This window comes from Stegostoma tigrinum, chromosome 33, assembly GCF_030684315.1.
Source record: "Stegostoma tigrinum isolate sSteTig4 chromosome 33, sSteTig4.hap1, whole genome shotgun sequence".
NCBI classification, from domain to species: Eukaryota; Metazoa; Chordata; class Chondrichthyes; order Orectolobiformes; family Stegostomatidae; genus Stegostoma; species Stegostoma tigrinum.
The window spans coordinates 8870588-8883688 of NC_081386.1; the positions used below are offsets into that span (position 1 = coordinate 8870588).

The following is a 13101-nucleotide window of genomic DNA, read 5'->3' on the forward strand; positions in this document are numbered from 1 at the left end:
CTGAAGGAGCTGTTTCTGTGCTGTACATTTCTATGACTCTAATTGAGTTCAAATTAACCAGCTGTCAGGACTGGATTTGAACTCATGTCCCCAGAGGATCGCTGCATCATTAGACAATTGACATTATCCATGACACTATTGCTTCCCGTAATTCATGGCTTATTGAATGGTATCCTCAGTATTTGAAAATTCCATAGACGTCTCTGTGTTCTTGGTAAATGATTGTTACATTAATTGGCTTCTTCACTGGGTGTTGTTTTCCAAGATGATTAGAGAAATAGGCAGTGAAAAGAGAGACTGAAAGTTCCAGTTCCTGCTTGAAGATCCATATTTTCTTCTTGTTGTTGTTCAAAGAAGTTATTGAAATATAGTTCAGTGTTGTGATGAAACTGAGATATGAATTTCAATGTCATTTGGCATAGATTTGAGTTCATGGCGTTCTGGGTTGGACGTGTGGGTTTGTCTGTGTGCTTGGAGTTGGCACTTGGCATTTGAGGAAAAAAAATACAATGCCATGATTCAAAATGAGAGGAAGTTACCCAGAGTTCATAGGAAACTTCCCAGACGGCTTGGGGAAAGGACTTTCCAAATTCAGTGAATCTCTTGGGGAGTCATTCAAGAGGTAAATGTGTATGAAGCCCCAAAGTACTGCCAGGTTTTTCAATACTGTAACGTGATCAGCAACTTTCCTGAGAAAATGATTTTGATTAAATTGTCTTAAATTAAGTTACTATTAGTCCTAGGCCAAAGTGTGGGGATACAGCCTGTAGGAGAGAAGTTTTTTTTTAAGTTTAAAGGGAAAGAGAAGAACGAACACAAGTTGCAGCAGAGCATTGGGATGAAACTGAATCAGGAACATCGTAATAATGTGGAAAGTGTTATCTGCAGATCCTTCAGTAGATGAGTTAAAATTTTAATTACTTAAATCCCATCAAACAAATAGAAAATTATCTCTGTCTCCTTGGAAATGAGCTGGGATAGATCCTGCTATAAGTGCAGCACAGGATGGACTTGGAATTGCAGCAGTGTACGGAAACTGTACCAGGGGAAGTTCATTCATAGTACAGTTTTGCCTGCACTGTGACCAGGCTTTTAGGCTCATGTTTCTTCTGTTTTGTGAAAAAAAAAGTCTATGAAATGTCACTGATGTGAGAATCAGATGATAGCAAATTACCTGGTTTGCTGTTGCATATCATTGGTCATTTATGACACATAAATTCAGGACACCTTCAGATACCCCCAAGATATCACACTTCGCTGCAGATTTGCAACAATTTGCGAAGAAAGGGACTGTTTGTTCTTAGTGTTGCCAACTCTCCAGGATTGCCCGCAAGCCCCCAGGAAATAAGGAGGCATGAGAAAACTGCAGAATTAAAAATGTTTATCTTCAAATACTTGGACAGTCAGAGTTCAAGTGTAAACCAATGTCAAAAGCAAAAGATGTACCCATGAGGCTTTTCAAATGAATGCATATTCTAAATGATTATAATTATTAGGAAAGGATACTGAAGCTTCAGGTATTCTTTCAAGAAAAGAGAACGTTGAGGGGTGACCTGGTAGATGTCTGAAAATGATGTAATGAGTCAATGTGTAGTAGAAAATCTAAATCAAATTAAATTCAATGAGGAAATTGGGTGGAAAAATTACCCAGAAGGTGGTTAGAATCATAGAATTGTTACCATGCAGAAAGATCCCATTCACTGCATCTGCACTGGCTTTCTTGAATTTTTCTCCTGCCTTTTTCCCATAACCCTGTAACATTGTTTATGTTTAAATAACCATCCGAAGCCCTTTAGAATGCCTCAATTGAACCTTCCTCCACCACACTTCCAGGCACTGCATTCCAAACCCTTACTGTTTGCTGTGTGAAAAAATATTTTCTCATATCACATTTGCTATGTTTGCAAAAAACTTTAAATCTGTGGTCACTTGTTCTTGTTCCTTTTATGAATGGTAACAGCTTCTCGGTACCTATTCAATCCAGACCCCTTATGAATTTTGAAAATTTCTGTCAGATCTCCTTCTTGCCTTCTCTGCAAGGAAAAGAGTCCCATCTTCTCCAGTCCTTTCTCATAAGTGGAGAATCTTATCCCTGGAACCATTCATGCAAATCCTTTTTTGCATTCACTCTATAGAACATTTATATCTTACCCAAAGGGTGGCACCTGTAACTGTACAGTACCACAAGGAGACATGAGGCAAATGACATTGATACCTTTAAGAAGAAGCTAAACAAATACGTGAGGGAGAAAGGAAAAGAAGCATATGCTACTTGGGTTAGAGATAAGATTAGAAATAAGTCAAGAGGAGACCTGTGTGCTGTGTAAGTACGGTACGGACTAGTCAAGCTGAATGGCCTCTTCCTGTATTTTAAATGTGGTGTAATTCAACAATAAGAAAATATCAGTGAGTGTTGTTTTTGTCGTTTAATATCTCGATGTTTTTTGGGAAAGTCCCTGCCTACCAGCCAAGCATGTTGATATTGCCAGATGCATAGCGCTTGTAGGTGAAAGTATGTTTGGAAAGTCAATGCCTTTACTGTGCAGCTGAAGACTCAGTGCACAAAAGAACATTACAACATGGATTCCAGCAACAAAATATGTTTGGTCTGTTGAGAGAATTCTTTCTGTCGCTAACGTATAACTTCATTGGTACAGAGCTAGCTGTTGCGATTGGCGTCAGCACTGGCTTACAGCTAGCATTTCCATCTCCGAGTCGGGTTCAAGCCCCACTCAAGAGAATTGTCTAGGTTGATAGTTTATTGCTGTCCAATCAGAGGTATTGTTTCAATGAGCTGTCCAATCAAGGCCCCAGCTTCCCTTTGAGATGGATGCAGATGATCCCGCAGCACCATGCATAGGAGTGGATGCTGGATCTGCCCCATCTTCTGATCAATACTTACTCTTCATCTTCATCATCATTAAACACACTAACCGATCATGTACCTCATCGATGTCTATGTGGGTGAGCTGTGCATCAACTGGCTGCCTTGGTTTCCTATGTTTGGCAGTGATTATCCCTCAAAGGTGCTTCATTGGCTGTGGTCAGCTTTGTGTCATGTTTGGCACCAGATAAATTCAGTCCTGTTTCTTGTCTAGAAGAGTAATGTTTTGTTATCCCTCATACACCACCATTTTAAGACAAGATATTTGACATATGGCCCTCACGTGGGCGAGGATTCTGAAATGTTACACCTTGGAAGTATCTTTTGGTGCTATGGTCTTTAACAATTCAGCAGCAACTGGGAAAAATTGTTTCATTAAATCTTTGAATTTTGAAGATTGAATTTTTACTCAAACGGCAAGCTCTTGGCTTCTGCTGGCTTAAGGAATTTGAATGTTTTGCTGAGGCAACAGAGACAAGGCAATGTATAATCAACACTCATACTGCATGGGGAAAGTAGAAAATAATTGTAACTATGTTGTCAACTGATTGTTCTAAAAATTGCAAATTTTTCATTTTTTCTAGAACTTTTCCTGTGGCAAAAGTAAATGTACGACAACATGAGGATCTGCAGAGTTAATCTTCAGAGCCACGTCATCCAAGATAGGAGAAAATAAAGAGTTGTCTAGGAAAGGTTAGTAACGGGAAATATTCATCCAGTCTCGCTTGTATTGTATTGTTTCTTATTGGCTTTGATGGTTTCACTGATGGTTGTAAATGGAATTGTGTGTTAGTTGGTGTATGTTTGCCTGGAACAAGGTGTTTTATCTGATGCAGCAAAGCTTATACTATATCCCCTAACAGAACCCGGGTGTGGTGTTGAAAAATCCAATTTATTATAACTAGCTATTATGCACAAGCGTTATATTTTTCAGACGCGTAAGTGTCTGGGGTAAAACAAAGCTTTTAAGTTACAACAGAGCAACTTGCTTTCAATAGAGTGTCACGCTTCAAGTGATACCGGGGTAATATGGAATGTGAGATCTTTATACATACCCTCACTTCATCTGCTTTGCTGCATGCCATGAACATGTACCATAGAATCCCCACATTGTAGAAGCAGGCCAATTGTTCCATTGAGTCCACACCAATCCTCCAAGAGCTTCCCACCGAGACCCCCAACCCTATCCTATCCCTGTAACTCTGCATTTCCCATGGCTAATCCACCTAATGCACATACCTGGACACGGTAGGCAATTTTCCATGGCCAATCCATCTAATTTGCACATCTTTGGACTGTGGGAGGAAACAGACACAGGGAGAATGTGCAAACTGCACACAGACAGTCACTCAAGGGTGGAATTGAATTCACGTCCCTGGCACTGGACGACAGCAGCGCCAACCACTGAGCCACCTTACAGCCCTTACTGCCTCTTAAAAGCGTACTGAGTAAGAGATGTGAAACACTATGAACACCTGTGTCTATGGGTCTCCAATTCCTCTAGACCACCATTAATAGCAACAGCCTAGAAATTATTATTATTGAGCAAAAGGAGGCTTAGCAGTTTCACATATATGTCATTTTGGTGGGCACCTCAATTAATGCGAGTAGGTTAACATGAGAATGAAGGTGCAGATGGTACTAGTAATAATTTCTATGTGAAATTACAGTAGTTAAAACAAGAAATGCAGCAATTTATCAGCCAAAGCACTGGAATAGAACAATAAAGCATGGCACCATTTGTGGGATAGGAGTTCAATTTCTTTCTGCTCTAAGTTAACAATTTCACAGACACTGCTTGGGTCAAAGGCATTTGGGAGTGGTCAAAGGCCGCAAACCCTGGATGAAAAGGTGAACTACAGGCCCCCTCACTTCACTTCCACCTGGTGGCTGATCGAAGAACAAAATTAGTCAATCACTAAATCAAGGTGTGTTTTGCAATGAGCTCTTTGCAGCGAGAGGGAAGGAAGAAATATGAAGAGAGATTTGCCTTTGAGTTAGTGGGAACTGCAGATGTTGGAGAATCTGAGATAACAAAGTGTGGGGCTGGATGAACACAGTAGGCCAAGCAGCATCTTAGGAACACAAAAGCTGATGTTTCGGGCCTAGACCCTTCATCAGAGAGGGGGATGGGGAGAGAGTTCTGAAATAAATAGGGAGAGAGGGGAAGGTGGATCGAAGGTGGATAGAGGAGAAGACAGGTGGAGTTATTGGAGATTTGCCTTTAGTTTGTGTTATAGTCTCTGTGCATCTGAATCATTTCAAAAAGCAGCTTGACTGATAGAATGCTTTTGACTTGTTTCAGGAAGGGGTTGCAGATGGGTGGGTGCTAGGGGTTGTGGGCTGAGGGTGGGGCACGAGGAATTCCCCAGAGTATTTGTTATCCCTTTCCAACTTCGGTCTTTTCAACCTTCCAGGGGTTAATGAAGCTAAAAGTTGTCGAGTCACCAAGAAAGTGGGGCAGGCTTGATGGACTATCAGGATCACTTCCTCCTGTCATTTTTAAATCTCAAGTGCGCGAAAATGAAAATGACAATGAACAGCTCAGCCAGAGGCTATCAAACTTGTGTTCTTCACGGGAGGCACTTAGTTCAGCCTCATTTGTGTGCTAGACTTTTAGCCAACTTAAGCCTATCATTATCTGATTGGATTCATACAAGCATAAACAGCCTGGTTAATAAACTCTAACAAGCAACAAGTTCCAATCTGTATTTTTGCCTTTAGTCAACAATGGAACGCATTGATACTGGTTTGTTTATTTTTGTTTTTTAGAAGACACAGTTTATTCTTTCTACTGGATCTGACACTAGGACATGGGAATGAATTCCAGTTTTGGATGCTTTCCAGTTCATCATTGCTGGTCACCGCTTGCCCCCAAAATCAGCATTTTTAAACATTTTTTCACACACAAACCACACTTTATTGTTTCTGAGGGCCGTGACAATTCCATTTTTGTCTACAAGTTGACATTTTCCCTTGTGAAAATGAAAAGGCTAATGACGCAGAAAATGCCTCAAAATTGGCACAAGCTGGGAAGTCGTGTAACCTTTTCCCCAGTGGCACTGTGCACTTTTTTTTAACAGCAAACAAACTTGTGCTGTAAGGGACCGTGGTAAAATTCCGGGATGCTGTATCGAGAGCCAATCGTTTTCATTGTCCAAATAAAGCATTCGATTTTCCCCATCAATTCACAGTCATACAGGAAGCCAATCACTGCTTGAGAAAGCCAGTGATTGGGTTGGTCCCCCTCAGCAATAGTCAAATAAAACCAATTGAATAGACTTGGCCACCCAGGAAGTTAAGTCTCCCAGGGCTCAAAATCTTGCAGTGCATGGCAATACAGGGCAGCTAATTGTCAGCAATTGCACTGTGTTCCCATTTACATGGTTATGATTTTATATATATATATATATATATATATATATATATAAAATCTTTCACAGGTAATGTTTCTGCTTTTATAACATACAAAATAGGACCTTCCCGAAATGCGATCACCCTCCCCCCCACACTCTGACCATGTCTGTGTAGAAAAAGAAGCTGCATTCACGCTGTGCACAACCTCACAACATTCCAAAACAGCTCACAGCAAATGAAGTAAATTTTTGAAGTGCTGAAATGGTTTCAATGTAGGAAACGTGATAGCTGAAATCCACTTAGCAACATCTAAAAACTCCAATCTGATAATGACCAGATAACCTTTTGCATAGATTGAGGGATAACAATTGGCTTGGATACCAGCAATAACTCTTCTTTGAAACAATGCTCCAAGTGATCTTCAGCTTCCACGGAAGTTTAGCTTCTCATTCGAGAGGCAGCACCTATGATGCGTCAGCCTTAGCTGCTACTCACAGGCTCGGCAGTGGGTCTTGAGCATACAGCCGAGTAACTCACTTGGGAGTAGTAAGAACTTCTGGTGCTCATGCCACCGGAAACTGGAGGAGCAGCACGTCATATTCCACCTTGGGAGCCTACAACCCAATGGCCACAATGTCGACTTTACTAGGTTCAAAATCTCCCCCACCCCCGGCCTCATTCCATGACCAACTCTCCCTCTCATCCCCACCTCCTTGACCTGTCTGTTTTCTCTCCCATCTATCCACTCCTCCCACCTCACTGACCTATCCCCATCACTCCCTACCTGCACTCACCTATCACCATCCCACCTACCTTCCCCAGCTCCATCCCTCTTCTCTCTATTTGTTTAGAATCCCATTCCCCCTCACCCATTTCTGAAGAAGGGTCCTGACCTGAAATGTCAGCTTTCCTGCTGCTCTGATGCTGCCTGACCTGCTGCATTCCTCCAGCTCCACACTGTGTTATCTCAGAGGCACAAGTTTGGCAACCGAGCCTCTGCTGGCAGCAGCTACTAAACACAGCCCTCCGTGTTTGACCCTGTATCGTCAGAAATTAAAGTTCAATCATGACATTGCTGTAGGAGGTGCCTCGAAGAAGCAACATTTGGACCAATGTAAACAAATAATGGTGTATAAGATCATTGCAGTTTTCAGCACCAAAATACAGCTCTAGGCCTATTCTTGACATGTAAGTTGACATCACTTTTTTTTTAGCTCATGAGTACAAGTACGAACATGAGGGGTTGCTTCAACCTTTCAGTTCAGAAAAATATGCTTAGAGTTATACTTGCCTTCCAGGTCAGCACTAGAGGCATACGCTGTAACATGGGATCAAGGAGGTGCAATGGGTCACGTTGACAAAAAAATGTGCAAGACATTCAGACCCACAAAGGCCTTACGTGGCGACTGACAAACAGAAACTTTTGTACATTTCAAAATGACAACCTCCAATACGTTCTATACTTGGCATATAAGTTAATCCAATTTTTCAAAATGTCAAATGTCAATTTATAAGCCACAATGTATGTGTTATTGTTTTTCATTTTGGTTGCGCACACATGCTCACACATGCACACGCATGCATGCGCACACACACATGCATGCTAGCACACACACTTACACATAGGCACACGCAAACGAAAGCACGTGTGCATGCACACGTGTACACACACACACACACACACACACACACACACACACACACACACACACAACCTTTGTTTATAAATCATAGAAACGTTGGAAGTAGGAAAAGCAACTGTGTGACTTGACAGGGCATTTTCAGAGGAGATGGTTTGCAACAAATTCTGCAGGAATATTCCCAAATTCTAAGTTTGCAGTCTGAATCAAGACTCTGAAACAAAGTTGTATACTGATTTGTCTCACCATGAACATTGTCTCAATATTTGTTACTCGATATTGTTATTAATCTTTCTAGTCGATCAACATTCTCTAGAACCACACTCAGGACTTTGTGGCTGTGTTTAAATAAATCCACTTCTTATTTCCATGGATACCATTAGTTTATCCTTGTCTTTAAACCTCATGGCCTGGAGTACAAAAAACAAGGAAGATTTGCCAAACCTTTATAAATAACTGGTTGAAACTCAGCAGGGCTTTTGCATCCAATTCTGGGCACCATTCCTTGGGGAGGATGTTAAATCTTGGGAGAAAGGCTGCAGAGGAGACTCATCAGGATCGTACCCAGGAACAGGGACAAGAGTACTGAGATTGAAGAAGCTGAGTTTATTCTCCATGAAGCAGAGAAGTTTAAGCAAAAACAAAGTGCAGCCGTTTGGCAGAGTAAATGAAGAGAAGACATTTTTATTGACAAGAGGCTTGACAAACATGTTAACTCTGATTTCTCTCTGCAGATGCTCTGGGACCTGCTAAGCTTTTCCAGCAATTTCTATTTTTGACAATACTGACATAGGCTTAAGATATGATCCATCAGGAAGTGAAGGAGACAGCTTTATTTTGTGAGTTGTTATACTCTGGAATAGTGAAGGCCAGTTAGCTCAGTTGGCTGGACAGCTGGTTTTCGATGCAGAACCCAGAGGTAAATATGAAGAACTTTCTTTTTCAATTTCCCCCCCTCTGCTGAGGTGTGATGACCCTCAGATTAAACCACTATCAGTCCTATCTCTCTCTCTCTCTCTCTCTCTCTCTCTCTCTGTAATGAGAGAGCAGCCCAATGGTCTGGCATGACTGTAGTGACTTTATCTTTTGGATCTGGAATGCATTGCATGAATGGATGATGGAAACAGATACAACAGGAACTTTCAAAAAGGAAATGTACTTGGAAAGCAAATGTTTATGAAGATACCAAGAAAGAAAGGGACATTGGGACAAATTTGACAAAATAAATCCAAGAACTGCAGATGCTGGAAATCAGAAACAGAAATTGCTGGAAGAACTCTGCACAGCTTGCAGTATCTGTGGAGAGAAATCAGAGTTAATGTTTTGCGTCTGGTGACCCTTGTGCAGCACTGAACGCTTTTCAGTTAATTCAGTTCTGAAGAAGAATCACTGGACTAGTTTGACAGGTCTTTCAGAAGGTTAACAGAGTGGCTGTGGGCCAATTGGCCTCTCTGTATGCTGTAAGATTCTATAAGTTGTCTCTTTATTTAAATAGGCATCCAATAGGAATTGTAACATGCACTTTATGAACTTGATTCACAAAGTAAAATTTCTCCTGAAGAGACTCTAGCTGACGTGAGGTGTGATCAATTACTTATGAATCAATGCCCAGTGTTTCTTGTGGTGATAATTAGGTTGAGCTGATGGTGACCCATGAAATGCTCCTAAGCCTCTCTCCCCTTAATGGAGAGAAACATTTGTCTCTGTAGCGATAAAACCAATATTTGTGTAAGTTCTTCATAAGACTTCGAGTCAGATGTTAACAGTTAGCCTCTGAGGAGCTGAGTATGGTGGTGTTGGAGCATGTGTGGAGATTGGTTCCAGCTTTGACTGTGTTGTAAGCAGTCTCCTGCATTTCACCCTCTGTCAATATGTGTCTATCCAAAGATTTTTCTGTGTCACGTCTTCTTCACCCATCACTATTCCCCCTGACCACATAGACTGATCTACACCCAGATTTTAAACTTCTTATTTTGATTTTGAAATCCATCCATTATGTCATGCCTACTTCTGTTTTCTCCTCCAGCTTTACAACACCGTGATCTCTGCACTGCTCCAATTCTAGCCCTCTTGCAAACTGCTATTTTTCAGCCTTTTGTCAGCGGCCGTTTGGGGCTTTTTAACTTTGTTAAAGGTACCATTCTAATAGAAGACGTTGTTGAGCCTTGCACAGGGTTGTGCTTGAGATTGATGTTTGAATCCACATAACTTTGAAACTTTGAACCGTCTACCATCAATGTTTCTTCCCCTAATTCCTTGTGATATGTTTTCTTTTTCTGGATCGGGCACCCTGGTGAACCTGAAAAGGTAAAGTTCATCCTGTTGAGAACTTTGACACAAAACTACAGAGATGTAGAAAATGGCATGTTTGATTTGATTTGATTTATTATTGTCACATGTACCAAGATACAATGAAAGATATTGGTTTGCTTGCGAACCAGACAAATCATACCTTACATAAGTACATCAGGATAACAGAACAGAATGCAGAATATAGTGTTACAGCACAGAGAAGGTGCGGAGAAAGATCAACTGTAATATATGAGAGGTCCATTAATAAGTCTGATAACAGAGCTGGTCTTGAACCTGTTTCTACATGTATTCAAACTTCGTAACTTCTGTCCGGTGAAAGAGAGTATGACTGGGGTGGGAGGGGTCTGTGATTATGTTGGCTGCTTTGCCAAGGCAGTGGGATGGGTAGACAGAGTTAATGGAAGGAAGGCTAGTTTGCATGATGGACTAGGCTGTGTTCACAACTCTGTAATTTCTTGTGTCTTGGACAGAGCAGTTGCCATCCAGATAGGATGCACCTGTAAAAATTTCTAAGAGTCCTTGCGCCATGTTCCTATGCTGCAGATCTTCCTGGGAAAGTTATCAACAGAGAATGCTGAAGTCCCTTTAATTCTGCAGATTTTTTTTCACATGTGAGCTGAGGCTACAAAGGTTTGGGTAATAAAAGGTTGTTTTTGACTTTGTTTGAATGTTTTGACTTGTTCCAACTTGTTTTCCTCTGCTATGCTGATAATCAGAGCAAACAGCAGACACACCCGACTGAAAATTATATTGTGTAATGTTGAGGATTTCATGATCTGCTGCTCAAAAAGTGATGTTTATCCAGGTAAAATGGCAGTGATAAGAACATGTTTTCTGCAAGGTACTTTGACTTATAATTTGTCCAGGAAGAGTAGATGGATGAATTCTCATAGCTGGTAGTCAAAATGATTTAAGTGGAAAAATATAACATTAACCACAAAATAAATTGAAGACACTTGGGCCATCCACAGTCATCCTCTGTGGAATCTTGCTATTGCCTTTGTAGCTTGATGTGGGGGGAGATCAACATGATGTTTCCAAAGAAGCTTTTGTTTTAGTATTGTTATGATCTTAAGATTCTGCAGACAGATGTCATCGCACCTTTGGGCTTTTGTGGTAGAGTCCCAACCTCTTAGCCGGAAGTCACATGTTCAAGGCTCCACTTACTCCAGAGGTGTGTCATAACATCCCTGAACAGATCGATTAGAAAATCTCTTAGCTGTGTCTTCACTTCAGCAACTAAATGCTGGGATCAGGATCTTGTTGTTTTCTATGTTTATTTACAGATTTTGTCAGAGTTTCCAATTTAAATGAATTAATTAAATAATAAATAATTAGTGTAGAGCTGGATGAACACAGCAGGCCAAGCAGCATCAGAGGAGCAGAAAGGCTGACGTGACGTTTTGGGCTAGGCCCGAGACGTCAGCCTTCCTGCTCCTCTGATGCTGCTTGGCCTGCTGTGTACATCCAGCTCTACACCTTGTTATCTCAGATTCTCCAGCATCTGCAGTTCCCACTATCTCTGAAACAATAAATAATTAGTGTCTGGCTAGAGTTAACTTAGATGTGACCAGAGGGTCATTGGATGATTAATTAGACAACAATTAGCTGATATTCCTGTTTGCCGCAAGAGTTCCATTGTAATAAATTGTTCAGATCATTATTTATTCTAATAACATACCATTAGCAGTGCTTCACAGAAACAGTTGTGTGTTAAGGTACACACCACTGCAGTAGTAGAGAGTCTTGAAACTCGAAAGCTAATTATCTGTGGTTCTATTTGCATTTCACAGGCCTAGAGGGTTTTGAATAATTATTGCCCCGTCAGTGGATAAATCCAGAAGTGAAGCTGTAAGATCTGATGGTATTGCAAACCTGAGATTATGTACGTGCTTATGTGAGGTGTTTCCAGCTTCATATGTTATTCCTGCTCTGTTGCAAGTTCTCATGAGCTCAGAAAGGCAGAACTTGGGTTCAGCACCACATTGGAACATTTTGTTTTCTGAATTGTTGCCCTGCAATGTTTGAGCATTTTTAGCATGCAAAGCAACCCAAAACAGGTCATGATAGATAATTCAACTTTTCCACATTGTCACCTCACCTCAAATGGAAATTTCTTTTCAAAATGTTATGATGGGGCGTGACTGGTGGTGTCTGCTTTTGTTGCCTTTGTCTTTTCTCGTCAACATAGAATCCATTTGTTTTGGATCACAACATCTTTCCAAGTAGTTCGTTTCAGATTCGGGTAAATTAGTTAGTTAAGAGAAGGCTCAAACACAGCAAGATGTTTAACTATGAGTGTTCATTAAGTAAGAATAATGATTATAATGGCAATCATAAATGAGTGTAGTGGTAAGAATAAATGGAAAAGCAAAGAGAGAAGAGAAAGCAACTAGTCCCATGTTCTTCTGCTTGGTGGGGACCCCTCGACCAATGGCTGGCTGGAAGATTAGGTTTGTTCCTGGCACCGCTCACCATTCTGATCCAAGGCAAAGTCCCTAGACTTGGAACAAAACGGTCTCTCTCTTACAATGAACAGGCAGCACAAAGAAGACAGATACAGACAACAAAACACAGCTACAGAAAAACAAGTTGTAGGAGATGCCTTTAGCCCAGTGTTAACAAGACTCATCCAAGGTCATGCAGCTTGTTGAGTATCATCAACACTTTTGGCCATTCAGTCCATTTTATACAATTTATCTTCTCATGCAGCTGTCGAATATTATCATTAACTTTTAGCCCTTCAGCCCATCTTATACACTATGTCAGTTATGTAGCATGAAGTGTGTTATCATAGCAACATCTTTAGCTTCCAGTGGCTCAGTGGCTAACACTGCTGCCTGACAGCACTAGGGACCCAGGTTTGATTCCACCCTCGGGCAACTGTCTGTGTGGAGTTTGCACTTT

The 13101-nt window shown here is 41.0% G+C and overlaps 1 protein-coding gene across 14 annotated transcripts in view; it reads left to right on the forward strand.

The window, feature by feature from the left end:
* sema4ba (sema domain, immunoglobulin domain (Ig), transmembrane domain (TM) and short cytoplasmic domain, (semaphorin) 4Ba) overlaps nucleotides 1-13101 on the forward strand; it is a 386815-nt gene that overhangs the window by 213985 nt on the left and 159729 nt on the right. For all 14 annotated transcript variants that reach the window (XM_048562773.2, XM_059639201.1, XM_048562774.2 and 11 more), the window contains one exon: nucleotides 3469-3577. The gene's annotated coding sequence lies outside the window, so the exon portion shown is untranslated. The remainder of the gene's footprint in view (nucleotides 1-3468; nucleotides 3578-13101) is intronic.